An 18107-nucleotide genomic window follows, 5' to 3' on the forward strand; every position below is an offset into this window, starting at 1 on the left:
TTAAGGAGTTATGGCCATTTTAAAGTTTTCATTAATTCGTACCTAAAAAAGTGATCACAAATAATAGCTAAAAACACCGAAAACTCAATATTTAAGGAGTTATGGCCATTTTAAAGTTTCTATTAATTCGTACCTAAAAAAGTGATCACAAATAATAGCTAAAAACACCGAAAACTCAATATTTAAGGAGTTATGGCCATTTTAAAGTTTCTATTAATTCGTACCTAAAAAAGTGATCACAAATAATAGCTAAAAACTCCGAAAACTCAATATTTAAGGAGTTATGGCCATTTTAAAGTTTCTATTAATTCGTACCTAAAAAAGTGATCACAAATAATAGCTAAAAACGCCGAAAACTCAATATTTAAGGAGTTATGGCCATTTTAAAGTTTCTATTAATTCGTACCTAAAAAAGTGATCACAAATAATAGCTAAAAACACCGAAAACTCAATATTTAAGGAGTTATGGCCATTTTAAAGTTTCTATTAATTCGTACCTAAAAAAGTGATCACAAATAATAGCTAAAAACACCGAAAACTCAATATTTAAGGAGTTATGGCCATTTTAAAGTTTCTATTAATTCGTACCTAAAAAGTGATCACAAATAATAGCTAAAAACACCGAAAACTCAATATTTAAGGAGTTATGGCCATTTTAAAGTTTTCATTAATTCGTACCTAAAAAAGTGATCACAAATAATAGCTAAAAACGCCGAAAACTCAATATTTAAGGAGTTATGGCCATTTTAAAGTTTCTATTAATTCGTACCTAAAAAAGTGATCACAAATAATAGCTAAAAACACCGAAAACTCAATATTTAAGGAGTTATGGCCATTTTAAAGTTTTCATTAATTCGTACCTAAAAAAGTGATCACAAATAATAGCTAAAAACGCCGAAAACTCAATATTTAAGGAGTTATGGCCATTTTAAAGTTTCTATTAATTCGTACCTAAAAAAGTGATCACAAATAATAGCTAAAAACTCCGAAAACTCAATATTTAAGGAGTTATGGCCATTTTAAAGTTTCTATTAATTCGTACCTAAAAAAGTGATCACAAATAATAGCTAAAAACGCCGAAAACTCAATATTTAAGGAGTTATGGCCATTTTAAAGTTTCTATTAATTCGTACCTAAAAAAGTGATCACAAATAATAGCTAAAAACGCCGAAAACTCAATATTTAAGGAGTTATGGCCATTTTAAAGTTTCTATTAATTCGTACCTAAAAAAGTGATCACAAATAATAGCTAAAAACACCGAAAACTCAATATTTAAGGAGTTATGGCCATTTTAAAGTTTTCATTAATTCGTACCTAAAAAGTGATCACAAATAATAGCTAAAAACGCCGAAAACTCAATATTTAAGGAGTTATGGCCATTTTAAAGTTTTCATTAATTCGTACCTAAAAAAGTGATCACAAATAATAGCTAAAAACGCCGAAAACTCAATATTTAAGGAGTTATGGCCATTTTAAAGTTTTCATTAATTCGTACCTAAAAAAGTGATCACAAATAATAGCTAAAAACGCCGAAAACCCAATATTTAAGGAGTTATGGCCATTTTAAAGTTTTCATTAATTCGTACCTAAAAAGTGATCACAAATAATAGCTAAAAACGCCGAAAACTCAATATTTAAGGAGTTATGGCCATTTTAAAGTTTCTATTAATTCGTACCTAAAAAAGTGATCACAAATAATAGCTAAAAACGCCGAAAACTCAATATTTAAGGAGTTATGGCCATTTTAAAGTTTTCATTAATTCGTACCTAAAAAAGTGATCACAAATAATAGCTAAAAACGCCGAAAACTCAATATTTAAGGAGTTATGGCCATTTTAAAGTTTTCATTAATTCGTACCTAAAAAAGTGATCACAAATAATAGCTAAAAACGCCGAAAACTCAATATTTAAGGAGTTATGGCCATTTTAAAGTTTTCATTAATTCGTACCTAAAAAAGTGATCACAAATAATAGCTAAAAACGCCGAAAACTCAATATTTAAGGAGTTATGGCCATTTTAAAGTTTCTATTAATTCGTACCTAAAAAAGTGATCACAAATAATAGCTAAAAACGCCGAAAACTCAATATTTAAGGAGTTATGGCCATTTTAAAGTTTTCATTAATTCGTACCTAAAAAAGTGATCACAAATAATAGCTAAAAACGCCGAAAACTCAATATTTGAGGAGTTATGGCCATTTTAAAGTTTCTATTAATTCGTACCTAAAAAAGTGATCACAAATAATAGCTAAAAACGCCGAAAACTCAATATTTAAGGAGTTATGGCCATTTTAAAGTTTCTATTAATTCGTACCTAAAAAAGTGATCACAAATAATAGCTAAAAACGCCGAAAACTCAATATTTAAGGAGTTATGGCCATTTTAAAGTTTCATTAATTCGTACCTAAAAAAGTAATCACAAATAATAGCTAAAAACGCCGAAAACTCAATATTTAAGGAGTTATGGCCATTTTAAAGTTTTCATTAATTCGTACCTAAAAAAGTGATCACAAATAATAGCTAGAAACGCCGAAAACTCAATATTTAAGGAGTTATGGCCATTTTAAAGTTTTCATTAATTCGTACCTAAAAAAGTAATCACAAATAATAGCTAAAAACGCCGAAAACTCAATATTTAAGGAGTTATGGCCATTTTAAAGTTTTCATTAATTCACTCTTAAAAAGTGATCACAAATAATAGCTAAAAACGCCGAAAACTCAATATTTAAGGAGTTATGGCCATTTTAAAGTTTTCATTAATTCACTCTTAAAAAAGTGATCACAAATAATAGCTAAAAACGCCGAAAACTCAATATTTAAGGAGTTATGGCCATTTTAAAGTTTTCATTAATTCGTACCTAAAAAAGTGATCACAAATAATAGCTAAAAACACCGAAAACTCAATATTTAAGGAGTTATGGCCATTTTAAAGTTTCTATTAATTCGTACCTAAAAAAGTGATCACAAATAATAGCTAAAAACGCCGAAAACTCAATATTTAAGGAGTTATGGCCATTTTAAAGTTTCTATTAATTCGTACCTAAAAAAGTGATCACAAATAATAGCTAAAAACACCGAAAACTCAATATTTAAGGAGTTATGGCCATTTTAAAGTTTCTATTAATTCGTACCTAAAAAAGTGATCACAAATAATAGCTAAAAACACCGAAAACTCAATATTTAAGGAGTTATGGCCATTTTAAAGTTTCTATTAATTCGTACCTAAAAAAGTGATCACAAATAATAGCTAAAAACGCCGAAAACTCAATATTTAAGGAGTTATGGCCATTTTAAAGTTTCTATTAATTCGTACCTAAAAAAGTGATCACAAATAATAGCTAAAAACACCGAAAACTCAATATTTAAGGAGTTATGGCCATTTTAAAGTTTCTATTAATTCGTACCTAAAAAAGTGATCACAAATAATAGCTAAAAACACCGAAAACTCAATATTTAAGGAGTTATGGCCATTTTAAAGTTTCTATTAATTCGTACCTAAAAAAGTGATCACAAATAATAGCTAAAAACACCGAAAACTCAATATTTAAGGAGTTATGGCCATTTTAAAGTTTCTATTAATTCGTACCTAAAAAAGTGATCACAAATAATAGCTAAAAACACCGAAAACTCAATATTTAAGGAGTTATGGCCATTTTAAAGTTTTCATTAATTCACTCTTAAAAAAGTGATCACAAATAATAGCTAAAAACGCCGAAAACTCAATATTTAAGGAGTTATGGCCATTTTAAAGTTTTCATTAATTCGTACCTAAAAAAGTGATCACAAATAATAGCTAAAAACGCCGAAAACTCAATATTTAAGGAGTTATGGCCATTTTAAAGTTTTCATTAATTCGTACCTAAAAAAGTGATCACAAATAATAGCTAAAAACACCGAAAACTCAATATTTAAGGAGTTATGGCCATTTTAAAGTTTCTATTAATTCGTACCTAAAAAAGTGATCACAAATAATAGCTAAAAACGCCGAAAACTCAATATTTAAGGAGTTATGGCCATTTTAAAGTTTCTATTAATTCGTACCTAAAAAAGTGATCACAAATAATAGCTAAAAACACCGAAAACTCAATATTTAAGGAGTTATGGCCATTTTAAAGTTTCTATTAATTCGTACCTAAAAAAGTGATCACAAATAATAGCTAAAAACACCGAAAACTCAATATTTAAGGAGTTATGGCCATTTTAAAGTTTCTATTAATTCGTACCTAAAAAAGTGATCACAATAATAGCTAAAAACGCCGAAAACTCAATATTTAAGGAGTTATGGCCATTTTAAAGTTTCTATTAATTCGTACCTAAAAAAGTGATCACAAATAATAGCTAAAAACACCGAAAACTCAATATTTAAGGAGTTATGGCCATTTTAAAGTTTCTATTAATTCGTACCTAAAAAAGTGATCACAAATAATAGCTAAAAACACCGAAAACTCAATATTTAAGGAGTTATGGCCATTTTAAAGTTTCTATTAATTCGTACCTAAAAAAGTGATCACAAATAATAGCTAAAAACACCGAAAACTCAATATTTAAGGAGTTATGGCCATTTTAAAGTTTCTATTAATTCGTACCTAAAAAAGTGATCACAAATAATAGCTAAAAACACCGAAAACTCAATATTTAAGGAGTTATGGCCATTTTAAAGTTTTCATTAATTCACTCTTAAAAAAGTGATCACAAATAATAGCTAAAAACGCCGAAAACTCAATATTTAAGGAGTTATGGCCATTTTAAAGTTTTCATTAATTCGTACCTAAAAAAGTGATCACAAATAATAGCTAAAAACGCCGAAAACTCAATATTTAAGGAGTTATGGCCATTTTAAAGTTTCTATTAATTCGTACCTAAAAAAGTGATCACAAATAATAGCTAAAAACACCGAAAACTCAATATTTAAGGAGTTATGGCCATTTTAAAGTTTTCATTAATTCACTCTTAAAAAAGTGATCACAAATAATAGCTAAAAACGCCGAAAACTCAATATTTAAGGAGTTATGGCCATTTTAAAGTTTTCATTAATTCGTACCTAAAAAAGTGATCACAAATAATAGCTAAAAACGCCGAAAACTCAATATTTAAGGAGTTATGGCCATTTTAAAGTTTCTATTAATTCGTACCTAAAAAAGTGATCACAAATAATAGCTAAAAACACCGAAAACTCAATATTTAAGGAGTTATGGCCATTTTAAAGTTTCTATTAATTCGTACCTAAAAAAGTGATCACAAATAATAGCTAAAAACACCGAAAACTCAATATTTAAGGAGTTATGGCCATTTTAAAGTTTTCATTAATTCACTCTTAAAAAAGTGATCACAAATAATAGCTAAAAACGCCGAAAACTCAATATTTAAGGAGTTATGGCCATTTTAAAGTTTCTATTAATTCGTACCTAAAAAAGTGCTCATAAATAATAGCTAAAAACACCGAAAACTCAATATTTAAGGAGTTATGGCCATTTTAAAGTTTTCATTAATTCACTCTTAAAAAAGTGATCACAAATAATAGCTAAAAACACCGAAAACTCAATATTTAAGGAGTTATGGCCATTTTAAAGTTTCTATTAATTCGTACCTAAAAAAGTGATCACAAATAATAGCTAAAAACACCGAAAACTCAATATTTAAGGAGTTATGGCCATTTTAAAGTTTTCATTAATTCACTCTTAAAAAGTGATCACAAATAATAGCTAAAAACGCCGAAAACTCAATATTTAAGGAGTTATGGCCATTTTAAAGTTTCTATTAATTCGTACCTAAAAAAGTGCTCATAAATAATAGCTAAAAACACCGAAAACTCAATATTTAAGGAGTTATGGCCATTTTAAAGTTTTCATTAATTCACTCTTAAAAAAGTGATCACAAATAATAGCTAAAAACACCGAAAACTCAATATTTAAGGAGTTATGGCCATTTTAAAGTTTCTATTAATTCGTACCTAAAAAAGTGATCACAAATAATAGCTAAAAACACCGAAAACTCAATATTTAAGGAGTTATGGCCATTTTAAAGTTTCTATTAATTCGTACCTAAAAAAGTGATCACAAATAATAGCTAAAAACACCGAAAACTCAATATTTAAGGAGTTATGGTCATTTTAAAGTTTTCATTAATTCACTCTTAAAAAAGTGATCACAAATAATAGCTAAAAACGCCGAAAACTCAATATTTAAGGAGTTATGGCCATTTTAAAGTTTTCATTAATTCGTACCTAAAAAAGTGATCACAAATAATAGCTAAAAACGCCGAAAACTCAATATTTAAGGAGTTATGGCCATTTTAAAGTTTCTATTAATTCGTACCTAAAAAAGTGATCACAAATAATAGCTAAAAACACCGAAAACTCAATATTTAAGGAGTTATGGTCATTTTAAAGTTTTCATTAATTCACTCTTAAAAAAGTGATCACAAATAATAGCTAAAAACGCCGAAAACTCAATATTTAAGGAGTTATGGCCATTTTAAAGTTTTCATTAATTCGTACCTAAAAAAGTGATCACAAATAATAGCTAAAAACGCCGAAAACTCAATATTTAAGGAGTTATGGCCATTTTAAAGTTTCTATTAATTCGTACCTAAAAAAGTGCTCATAAATAATAGCTAAAAACACCGAAAACTCAATATTTAAGGAGTTATGGCCATTTTAAAGTTTCTATTAATTCGTACCTAAAAAAGTGATCACAAATAATAGCTAAAAACGCCGAAAACTCAATATTTAAGGAGTTATGGCCATTTTAAAGTTTCTATTAATTCGTACCTAAAAAAGTGATCACAAATAATAGCTAAAAACACCGAAAACTCAATATTTAAGGAGTTATGGTCATTTTAAAGTTTTCATTAATTCACTCTTAAAAAAGTGATCACAAATAATAGCTAAAAACGCCGAAAACTCAATATTTAAGGAGTTATGGCCATTTTAAAGTTTTCATTAATTCGTACCTAAAAAAGTGATCACAAATAATAGCTAAAAACGCCGAAAACTCAATATTTAAGGAGTTATGGCCATTTTAAAGTTTCTATTAATTCGTACCTAAAAAAGTGATCACAAATAATAGCTAAAAACACCGAAAACTCAATATTTAAGGAGTTATGGCCATTTTAAAGTTTTCATTAATTCACTCTTAAAAAAGTGATCACAAATAATAGCTAAAAACGCCGAAAACTCAATATTTAAGGAGTTATGGCCATTTTAAAGTTTCTATTAATTCGTACCTAAAAAGTGCTCATAAATAATAGCTAAAAACACCGAAAACTCAATATTTAAGGAGTTATGGCCATTTTAAAGTTTTCATTAATTCACTCTTAAAAAAGTGATCACAAATAATAGCTAAAAACACCGAAAACTCAATATTTAAGGAGTTATGGCCATTTTAAAGTTTCTATTAATTCGTACCTAAAAAAGTGATCACAAATAATAGCTAAAAACACCGAAAACTCAATATTTAAGGAGTTATGGCCATTTTAAAGTTTTCATTAATTCGTACCTAAAAAAGTGATCACAAATAATAGCTAAAAACGCCGAAAACTCAATATTTAAGGAGTTATGGCCATTTTAAAGTTTCTATTAATTCGTACCTAAAAAAGTGATCACAAATAATAGCTAAAAACACCGAAAACTCAATATTTAAGGAGTTATGGCCATTTTAAAGTTTCTATTAATTCGTACCTAAAAAAGTGATCACAAATAATAGCTAAAAACACCGAAAACTCAATATTTAAGGAGTTATGGCCATTTTAAAGTTTCTATTAATTCGTACCTAAAAAAGTGATCACAAATAATAGCTAAAAACACCGAAAACTCAATATTTAAGGAGTTATGGTCATTTTAAAGTTTTCATTAATTCACTCTTAAAAAAGTGATCACAAATAATAGCTAAAAACGCCGAAAACTCAATATTTAAGGAGTTATGGCCATTTTAAAGTTTTCATTAATTCGTACCTAAAAAAGTGATCACAAATAATAGCTAAAAACGCCGAAAACTCAATATTTAAGGAGTTATGGCCATTTTAAAGTTTCTATTAATTCGTACCTAAAAAAGTGATCACAAATAATAGCTAAAAACACCGAAAACTCAATATTTAAGGAGTTATGGCCATTTTAAAGTTTCTATTAATTCGTACCTAAAAAAGTGATCACAAATAATAGCTAAAAACACCGAAAACTCAATATTTAAGGAGTTATGGTCATTTTAAAGTTTTCATTAATTCACTCTTAAAAAAGTGATCACAAATAATAGCTAAAAACGCCGAAAACTCAATATTTAAGGAGTTATGGCCATTTTAAAGTTTTCATTAATTCGTACCTAAAAAAGTGATCACAAATAATAGCTAAAAACGCCGAAAACTCAATATTTAAGGAGTTATGGCCATTTTAAAGTTTCTATTAATTCGTACCTAAAAAAGTGATCACAAATAATAGCTAAAAACACCGAAAACTCAATATTTAAGGAGTTATGGTCATTTTAAAGTTTTCATTAATTCACTCTTAAAAAAGTGATCACAAATAATAGCTAAAAACGCCGAAAACTCAATATTTAAGGAGTTATGGCCATTTTAAAGTTTTCATTAATTCGTACCTAAAAAAGTGATCACAAATAATAGCTAAAAACGCCGAAAACTCAATATTTAAGGAGTTATGGCCATTTTAAAGTTTCTATTAATTCGTACCTAAAAAAGTGATCACAAATAATAGCTAAAAACACCGAAAACTCAATATTTAAGGAGTTATGGCCATTTTAAAGTTTCTATTAATTCGTACCTAAAAAAGTGATCACAAATAATAGCTAAAAACACCGAAAACTCAATATTTAAGGAGTTATGGTCATTTTAAAGTTTTCATTAATTCACTCTTAAAAAAGTGATCACAAATAATAGCTAAAAACGCCGAAAACTCAATATTTAAGGAGTTATGGCCATTTTAAAGTTTTCATTAATTCGTACCTAAAAAAGTGATCACAAATAATAGCTAAAAACGCCGAAAACTCAATATTTAAGGAGTTATGGCCATTTTAAAGTTTCTATTAATTCGTACCTAAAAAAGTGATCACAAATAATAGCTAAAAACACCGAAAACTCAATATTTAAGGAGTTATGGCCATTTTAAAGTTTCTATTAATTCGTACCTAAAAAAGTGATCACAAATAATAGCTAAAAACACCGAAAACTCAATATTTAAGGAGTTATGGTCATTTTAAAGTTTTCATTAATTCACTCTTAAAAAAGTGATCACAAATAATAGCTAAAAACGCCGAAAACTCAATATTTAAGGAGTTATGGCCATTTTAAAGTTTTCATTAATTCGTACCTAAAAAAGTGATCACAAATAATAGCTAAAAACGCCGAAAACTCAATATTTAAGGAGTTATGGCCATTTTAAAGTTTCTATTAATTCGTACCTAAAAAAGTGATCACAAATAATAGCTAAAAACACCGAAAACTCAATATTTAAGGAGTTATGGTCATTTTAAAGTTTTCATTAATTCACTCTTAAAAAAGTGATCACAAATAATAGCTAAAAACGCCGAAAACTCAATATTTAAGGAGTTATGGCCATTTTAAAGTTTTCATTAATTCGTACCTAAAAAAGTGATCACAAATAATAGCTAAAAACGCCGAAAACTCAATATTTAAGGAGTTATGGCCATTTTAAAGTTTCTATTAATTCGTACCTAAAAAAGTGATCACAAATAATAGCTAAAAACACCGAAAACTCAATATTTAAGGAGTTATGGCCATTTTAAAGTTTTCATTAATTCACTCTTAAAAAAGTGATCACAAATAATAGCTAAAAACGCCGAAAACTCAATATTTAAGGAGTTATGGCCATTTTAAAGTTTCTATTAATTCGTACCTAAAAAAGTGCTCATAAATAATAGCTAAAAACACCGAAAACTCAATATTTAAGGAGTTATGGCCATTTTAAAGTTTTCATTAATTCACTCTTAAAAAAGTGATCACAAATAATAGCTAAAAACACCGAAAACTCAATATTTAAGGAGTTATGGCCATTTTAAAGTTTCTATTAATTCGTACCTAAAAAAGTGATCACAAATAATAGCTAAAAACACCGAAAACTCAATATTTAAGGAGTTATGGCCATTTTAAAGTTTCTATTAATTCGTACCTAAAAAAGTGATCACAAATAATAGCTAAAAACGCCGAAAACTCAATATTTAAGGAGTTATGGCCATTTTAAAGTTTCTATTAATTCGTACCTAAAAAAGTGATCACAAATAATAGCTAAAAACGCCGAAAACTCAATATTTAAGGAGTTATGGCCATTTTAAAGTTTCTATTAATTCGTACCTAAAAAAGTGATCACAAATAATAGCTAAAAACGCCGAAAACTCAATATTTAAGGAGTTATGGCCATTTTAAAGTTTCTATTAATTCGTACCTAAAAAAGTGATCACAAATAATAGCTAAAAACGCCGAAAACTCAATATTTAAGGAGTTATGGCCATTTTAAAGTTTCTATTAATTCGTACCTAAAAAAGTGATCACAAATAATAGCTAAAAACGCCGAAAACTCAATATTTAAGGAGTTATGGCCATTTTAAAGTTTCTATTAATTCGTACCTAAAAAAGTGATCACAAATAATAGCTAAAAACACCGAAAACTCAATATTTAAGGAGTTATGGCCATTTTAAAGTTTCTATTAATTCGTACCTAAAAAAGTGATCACAAATAATAGCTAAAAACGCCGAAAACTCAATATTTAAGGAGTTATGGCCATTTTAAAGTTTTCATTAATTCACTCTTAAAAAAGTGATCACAAATAATAGCTAAAAACGCCGAAAACTCAATATTTAAGGAGTTATGGCCATTTTAAAGTTTCTATTAATTCGTACCTAAAAAAGTGATCACAAATAATAGCTAAAAACACCGAAAACTCAATATTTAAGGAGTTATGGCCATTTTAAAGTTTTCATTAATTCACTCTTAAAAAAGTGATCACAAATAATAGCTAAAAACACCGAAAACTCAATATTTAAGGAGTTATGGCCATTTTAAAGTTTCTATTAATTCGTACCTAAAAAAGTGATCACAAATAATAGCTAAAAACACCGAAAACTCAATATTTAAGGAGTTATGGCCATTTTAAAGTTTTCATTAATTCACTCTTAAAAAAGTGATCACAAATAATAGCTAAAAACGCCGAAAACTCAATATTTAAGGAGTTATGGCCATTTTAAAGTTTCTATTAATTCGTACCTAAAAAAGTGATCACAAATAATAGCTAAAAACACCGAAAACTCAATATTTAAGGAGTTATGGCCATTTTAAAGTTTCTATTAATTCGTACCTAAAAAAGTGATCACAAATAATAGCTAAAAACACCGAAAACTCAATATTTAAGGAGTTATGGCCATTTTAAAGTTTCTATTAATTCGTACCTAAAAAAGTGATCACAAATAATAGCTAAAAACGCCGAAAACTCAATATTTAAGGAGTTATGGCCATTTTAAAGTTTCTATTAATTCGTACCTAAAAAAGTGATCACAAATAATAGCTAAAAACACCGAAAACTCAATATTTAAGGAGTTATGGCCATTTTAAAGTTTCTATTAATTCGTACCTAAAAAGTGATCACAAATAATAGCTAAAAACGCCGAAAACTCAATATTTAAGGAGTTATGGCCATTTTAAAGTTTCTATTAATTCGTACCTAAAAAAGTGATCACAAATAATAGCTAAAAACACCGAAAACTCAATATTTAAGGAGTTATGGCCATTTTAAAGTTTCTATTAATTCGTACCTAAAAAAGTGATCACAAATAATAGCTAAAAACACCGAAAACTCAATATTTAAGGAGTTATGGCCATTTTAAAGTTTCTATTAATTCGTACCTAAAAAAGTGATCACAAATAATAGCTAAAAACGCCGAAAACTCAATATTTAAGGAGTTATGGCCATTTTAAAGTTTCTATTAATTCGTACCTAAAAAAGTGATCACAAATAATAGCTAAAAACACCGAAAACTCAATATTTAAGGAGTTATGGCCATTTTAAAGTTTCTATTAATTCGTACCTAAAAAAGTGATCACAAATAATAGCTAAAAACGCCGAAAACTCAATATTTAAGGAGTTATGGCCATTTTAAAGTTTCTATTAATTCGTACCTAAAAAAGTGATCACAAATAATAGCTAAAAACACCGAAAACTCAATATTTAAGGAGTTATGGCCATTTTAAAGTTTCTATTAATTCGTACCTAAAAAAGTGATCACAAATAATAGCTAAAAACACCGAAAACTCAATATTTAAGGAGTTATGGCCATTTTAAAGTTTTCATTAATTCGTACCTAAAAAAGTGATCACAAATAATAGCTAAAAACACCGAAAACTCAATATTTAAGGAGTTATGGCCATTTTAAAGTTTCTATTAATTCGTACCTAAAAAAGTGATCACAAATAATAGCTAAAAACACCGAAAACTCAATATTTAAGGAGTTATGGCCATTTTAAAGTTTCTATTAATTCGTACCTAAAAAAGTGATCACAAATAATAGCTAAAAACTCCGAAAACTCAATATTTAAGGAGTTATGGCCATTTTAAAGTTTCTATTAATTCGTACCTAAAAAAGTGATCACAAATAATAGCTAAAAACGCCGAAAACTCAATATTTAAGGAGTTATGGCCATTTTAAAGTTTCTATTAATTCGTACCTAAAAAAGTGATCACAAATAATAGCTAAAAACACCGAAAACTCAATATTTAAGGAGTTATGGCCATTTTAAAGTTTCTATTAATTCGTACCTAAAAAAGTGATCACAAATAATAGCTAAAAACACCGAAAACTCAATATTTAAGGAGTTATGGCCATTTTAAAGTTTCTATTAATTCGTACCTAAAAAAGTGATCACAAATAATAGCTAAAAACACCGAAAACTCAATATTTAAGGAGTTATGGCCATTTTAAAGTTTTCATTAATTCGTACCTAAAAAAGTGATCACAAATAATAGCTAAAAACGCCGAAAACTCAATATTTAAGGAGTTATGGCCATTTTAAAGTTTCTATTAATTCGTACCTAAAAAAGTGATCACAAATAATAGCTAAAAACACCGAAAACTCAATATTTAAGGAGTTATGGCCATTTTAAAGTTTTCATTAATTCGTACCTAAAAAAGTGATCACAAATAATAGCTAAAAACGCCGAAAACTCAATATTTAAGGAGTTATGGCCATTTTAAAGTTTCTATTAATTCGTACCTAAAAAAGTGATCACAAATAATAGCTAAAAACTCCGAAAACTCAATATTTAAGGAGTTATGGCCATTTTAAAGTTTCTATTAATTCGTACCTAAAAAAGTGATCACAAATAATAGCTAAAAACGCCGAAAACTCAATATTTAAGGAGTTATGGCCATTTTAAAGTTTCTATTAATTCGTACCTAAAAAAGTGATCACAAATAATAGCTAAAAACGCCGAAAACTCAATATTTAAGGAGTTATGGCCATTTTAAAGTTTCTATTAATTCGTACCTAAAAAAGTGATCACAAATAATAGCTAAAAACACCGAAAACTCAATATTTAAGGAGTTATGGCCATTTTAAAGTTTTCATTAATTCGTACCTAAAAAGTGATCACAAATAATAGCTAAAACGCCGAAAACTCAATATTTAAGGAGTTATGGCCATTTTAAAGTTTTCATTAATTCGTACCTAAAAAAGTGATCACAAATAATAGCTAAAAACGCCGAAAACTCAATATTTAAGGAGTTATGGCCATTTTAAAGTTTTCATTAATTCGTACCTAAAAAGTGATCACAAATAATAGCTAAAAACGCCGAAAACCCAATATTTAAGGAGTTATGGCCATTTTAAAGTTTTCATTAATTCGTACCTAAAAAGTGATCACAAATAATAGCTAAAAACGCCGAAAACTCAATATTTAAGGAGTTATGGCCATTTTAAAGTTTCTATTAATTCGTACCTAAAAAAGTGATCACAAATAATAGCTAAAAACGCCGAAAACTCAATATTTAAGGAGTTATGGCCATTTTAAAGTTTTCATTAATTCGTACCTAAAAAAGTGATCACAAATAATAGCTAAAAACGCCGAAAACTCAATATTTAAGGAGTTATGGCCATTTTAAAGTTTTCATTAATTCGTACCTAAAAAAGTGATCACAAATAATAGCTAAAAACGCCGAAAACTCAATATTTAAGGAGTTATGGCCATTTTAAAGTTTTCATTAATTCGTACCTAAAAAAGTGATCACAAATAATAGCTAAAAACGCCGAAAACTCAATATTTAAGGAGTTATGGCCATTTTAAAGTTTCTATTAATTCGTACCTAAAAAAGTGATCACAAATAATAGCTAAAAACGCCGAAAACTCAATATTTAAGGAGTTATGGCCATTTTAAAGTTTTCATTAATTCGTACCTAAAAAAGTGATCACAAATAATAGCTAAAAACGCCGAAAACTCAATATTTGAGGAGTTATGGCCATTTTAAAGTTTCTATTAATTCGTACCTAAAAAAGTGATCACAAATAATAGCTAAAAACGCCGAAAACTCAATATTTAAGGAGTTATGGCCATTTTAAAGTTTCTATTAATTCGTACCTAAAAAAGTGATCACAAATAATAGCTAAAAACGCCGAAAACTCAATATTTAAGGAGTTATGGCCATTTTAAAGTTTTCATTAATTCGTACCTAAAAAAGTAATCACAAATAATAGCTAAAAACGCCGAAAACTCAATATTTAAGGAGTTATGGCCATTTTAAAGTTTTCATTAATTCGTACCTAAAAAAGTGATCACAAATAATAGCTAGAAACGCCGAAAACTCAATATTTAAGGAGTTATGGCCATTTTAAAGTTTTCATTAATTCGTACCTAAAAAAGTAATCACAAATAATAGCTAAAAACGCCGAAAACTCAATATTTAAGGAGTTATGGCCATTTTAAAGTTTTCATTAATTCACTCTTAAAAAAGTGATCACAAATAATAGCTAAAAACGCCGAAAACTCAATATTTAAGGAGTTATGGCCATTTTAAAGTTTTCATTAATTCACTCTTAAAAAAGTGATCACAAATAATAGCTAAAAACGCCGAAAACTCAATATTTAAGGAGTTATGGCCATTTTAAAGTTTTCATTAATTCACTCTTAAAAAAGTGATCACAAATAATAGCTAAAAACGCCGAAAACTCAATATTTAAGGAGTTATGGCCATTTTAAAGTTTTCATTAATTCGTACCTAAAAAAGTTCAGTTGAATTGGAAAACTATGTTTACTGCCCTCTTGGATTATTTTTATAGAAATACTTTAAAACATCATAAAAATTGTCTGGACTATATGTGTGCTTAAAATTCTTTGTTTTTGAAAGGAAAATCAAATGCAAACTAGCACACAGAAAAAGTACAGTGAAACCTCGGTTTTGTAGACAAAACAAAAACTGGAAAAAATAATGATTCAATATATTCTATATACCAACAAGTTAAAAAGCAGTAACTTTGAATACCCTCCACCACTTTGGAACGAATTTGGAAATTTTCAAAAACTTTCCGTTATATCGGAGCTTTGCGAGGTCCTGGACCAGCATAGACAATTTTCTGTCATAGGCTGTAGTATCCATTACGAACTTTAAATACCAAATTTGGAACAATTCGGGTTAATAATGTCGCTAAAATCATCAAAATACCGAATATAGGGAGGTACAGTTATATTGGGGCTATACGAAGACCTGGACCTGCACAGACAATTTTCTGTCATAGGCTGTAATATCCATTACGAACTTCAAATATCAAATTTGAAACAATTCCGGTTAATAATGTCGCTGAAATCATCAAAATACCGAATATCAGGAGGTACTCTTATATGGGGGCTATACGAAGACATGGACCTGCATAGACAATTTTCTGTCATAGGCTGTAGTATCCATTACGAACTTCAAATACCAAATTTGAAACAATTACGGTTAATAATGTCGCTAAAATCATCAAAATACCGAATATCTGGAGGTACCGTTATATGGGGGCTATACGAAGACATGGAGCTGCACAGACAATTTTCTGTCATAGGCTGTAGTATCCATTACGAACTTCAAATGCCAAATTTGAAACAATTCCGGTTAATAATGTCGCTAAAATCATCAAAATACCGAATATCGGGAGGTACCATTATATGGGGGCTATACGAAGACCTGGACCTCCACAGACAATTTTCCGTCATAGGCTGTAATATCCATTACGAACTTCAAATGCCAAATTTGAAACAATTCCGGTTAATAATGTCGCTAAAATCATCAAAATACCGAATATAGGGAGGTATAATTATATGGGGGCTATACGAAGACGTGGACCTGCATAGACAATTTTCTGTCATAGGCTGTAGTATTCATTACCAACTTCAAGTATCAAATTTGAAACAATTCCGGTTAATATTGTCGCTAAAATCATCAAAATACCGAATATAGGGAGGTACAGCTATATGGGGGCTATATGAAGACCTGGACCTGCACAGACAATTTTCTGTCATAGGCTGTGGTATCTATTACGAACTTCAAATACCAAATTTGAAACAATTCGGGTTAATAATGTCGCTAAAATCATAAAAATACCGAATATCGGAAGGTAAAGTTATATGGGGGCTATATGAAGACGTGGAGCTGCATAGACAATTTTCTGTCATAGGCTGTGGTATCTATTACGAACTTCAAATACCAAATTTGAAACAATTCGGGTTAATAATGTCGCTAAAATCATAAAAATACCGAATATCGGAAGGTAAAGTTATATGGGGGCTATATGAAGACGTGGAGCTGCATAGACAATTTTCTGTCATAGGCTGTAGTATCCATTACGAACTTCAAATATCAAATTTGAAACAATTCCAGTTAATAATGTCGCTAAAATCATCAAAATACCGAATATCGGAAGGTAAAGTTATATGGGGGCTATATGAAGACGTGGGCCTACATGGCCCATTTACAAACTTAACCTGCCTACTGGAAAAATAAACATGTGTGCAAAATTTTAGCCTTCTATTTCAATTCGTTCGAAAGATAGCGTGATTACAACAGACAGACAGACGAACAGCCAGACAGACGGACGGATATCGCTAAATCGACTTAGAATTTTACGCTGATCAAGAAAAAATATACTTTCTTGGGTCTGACATGAATGTCAAAGCTAATATACCCTCCATAGTATGGTGGAGGGTATAAAAATATTAGCATTCATGATAATTTTAAAACTATTATTTATAATTTTTATTGACTTCAAACGCAAGTAGCTGGATTTGACTGTATATTCAAAAAGGACACCCCCCCCCCCACACACACACACACATAAATCAGTATGTGTGAATAGTTCAGTATTTGTCTGGCCCCTGTTTTCTCCAAAGAGTTATCTCAGTTTTGTTTCGATGACTGCAATGGTGCGTTAAATGCGAAATGAACTGAATTCCTACTACAACAGCCATCAAAAGTTCTGAAATAGAAAAGAAAAGAAAAACAACAACCTTTGACTGTTTTTCTTTTTTGTTCAATAACCTTGAGACATGACTTCATTTGATGTTTTGAAATTCTATTAAGGATATTGAATTTAATCCTTTGTGTCGTAGCCACTGAGACATGCACATCGAATAAATGAATCGTAAAAATTATAAAATTTGTTTAAATTCATGTCTATGAATTGTAGGACTAATAAAGATTCAATTTCACATGACCCACGGACTTTTGGGTAAAGGGAGAACGGTCTTCGTCTGGCCAGAAAAAAGGGCAACGACTTTCGAATATAATAAATGTTAAGGTGAGAATACATAAAACGCCTTTTTTAATTGGCTTAAATCACCGGCTGGCTTTTTCGTAGAGCAACAAAGGAGTTTTAGGTTGACTTAGATCGATTTTGGCCCCACGCTTTTTTCTTCTTTTCCCAAGAAGCCAGCCAAGGACTTAAGCCAGTCAAAAAAGCATTTTATGTATTCTCACCTTTATTGTTGGCAAAGAGTGAGGCTGGTCAGTTCATTTTGCTGAATTTGGCATTTCGAATTCTTAGTAGGTAGAAACGCTATTTATAAAAAATATACATTAATAAAGGTCCGCCTTTTCGTACAGCCCTTCTATAAAGATTCCTCCT

The sequence above is a fragment of the Musca domestica genome, unplaced genomic scaffold (genome assembly GCF_030504385.1).
Source record: "Musca domestica strain aabys unplaced genomic scaffold, Musca_domestica.polishedcontigs.V.1.1 20, whole genome shotgun sequence".
In the NCBI taxonomy this organism is placed as follows: domain Eukaryota; kingdom Metazoa; phylum Arthropoda; class Insecta; order Diptera; family Muscidae; genus Musca; species Musca domestica.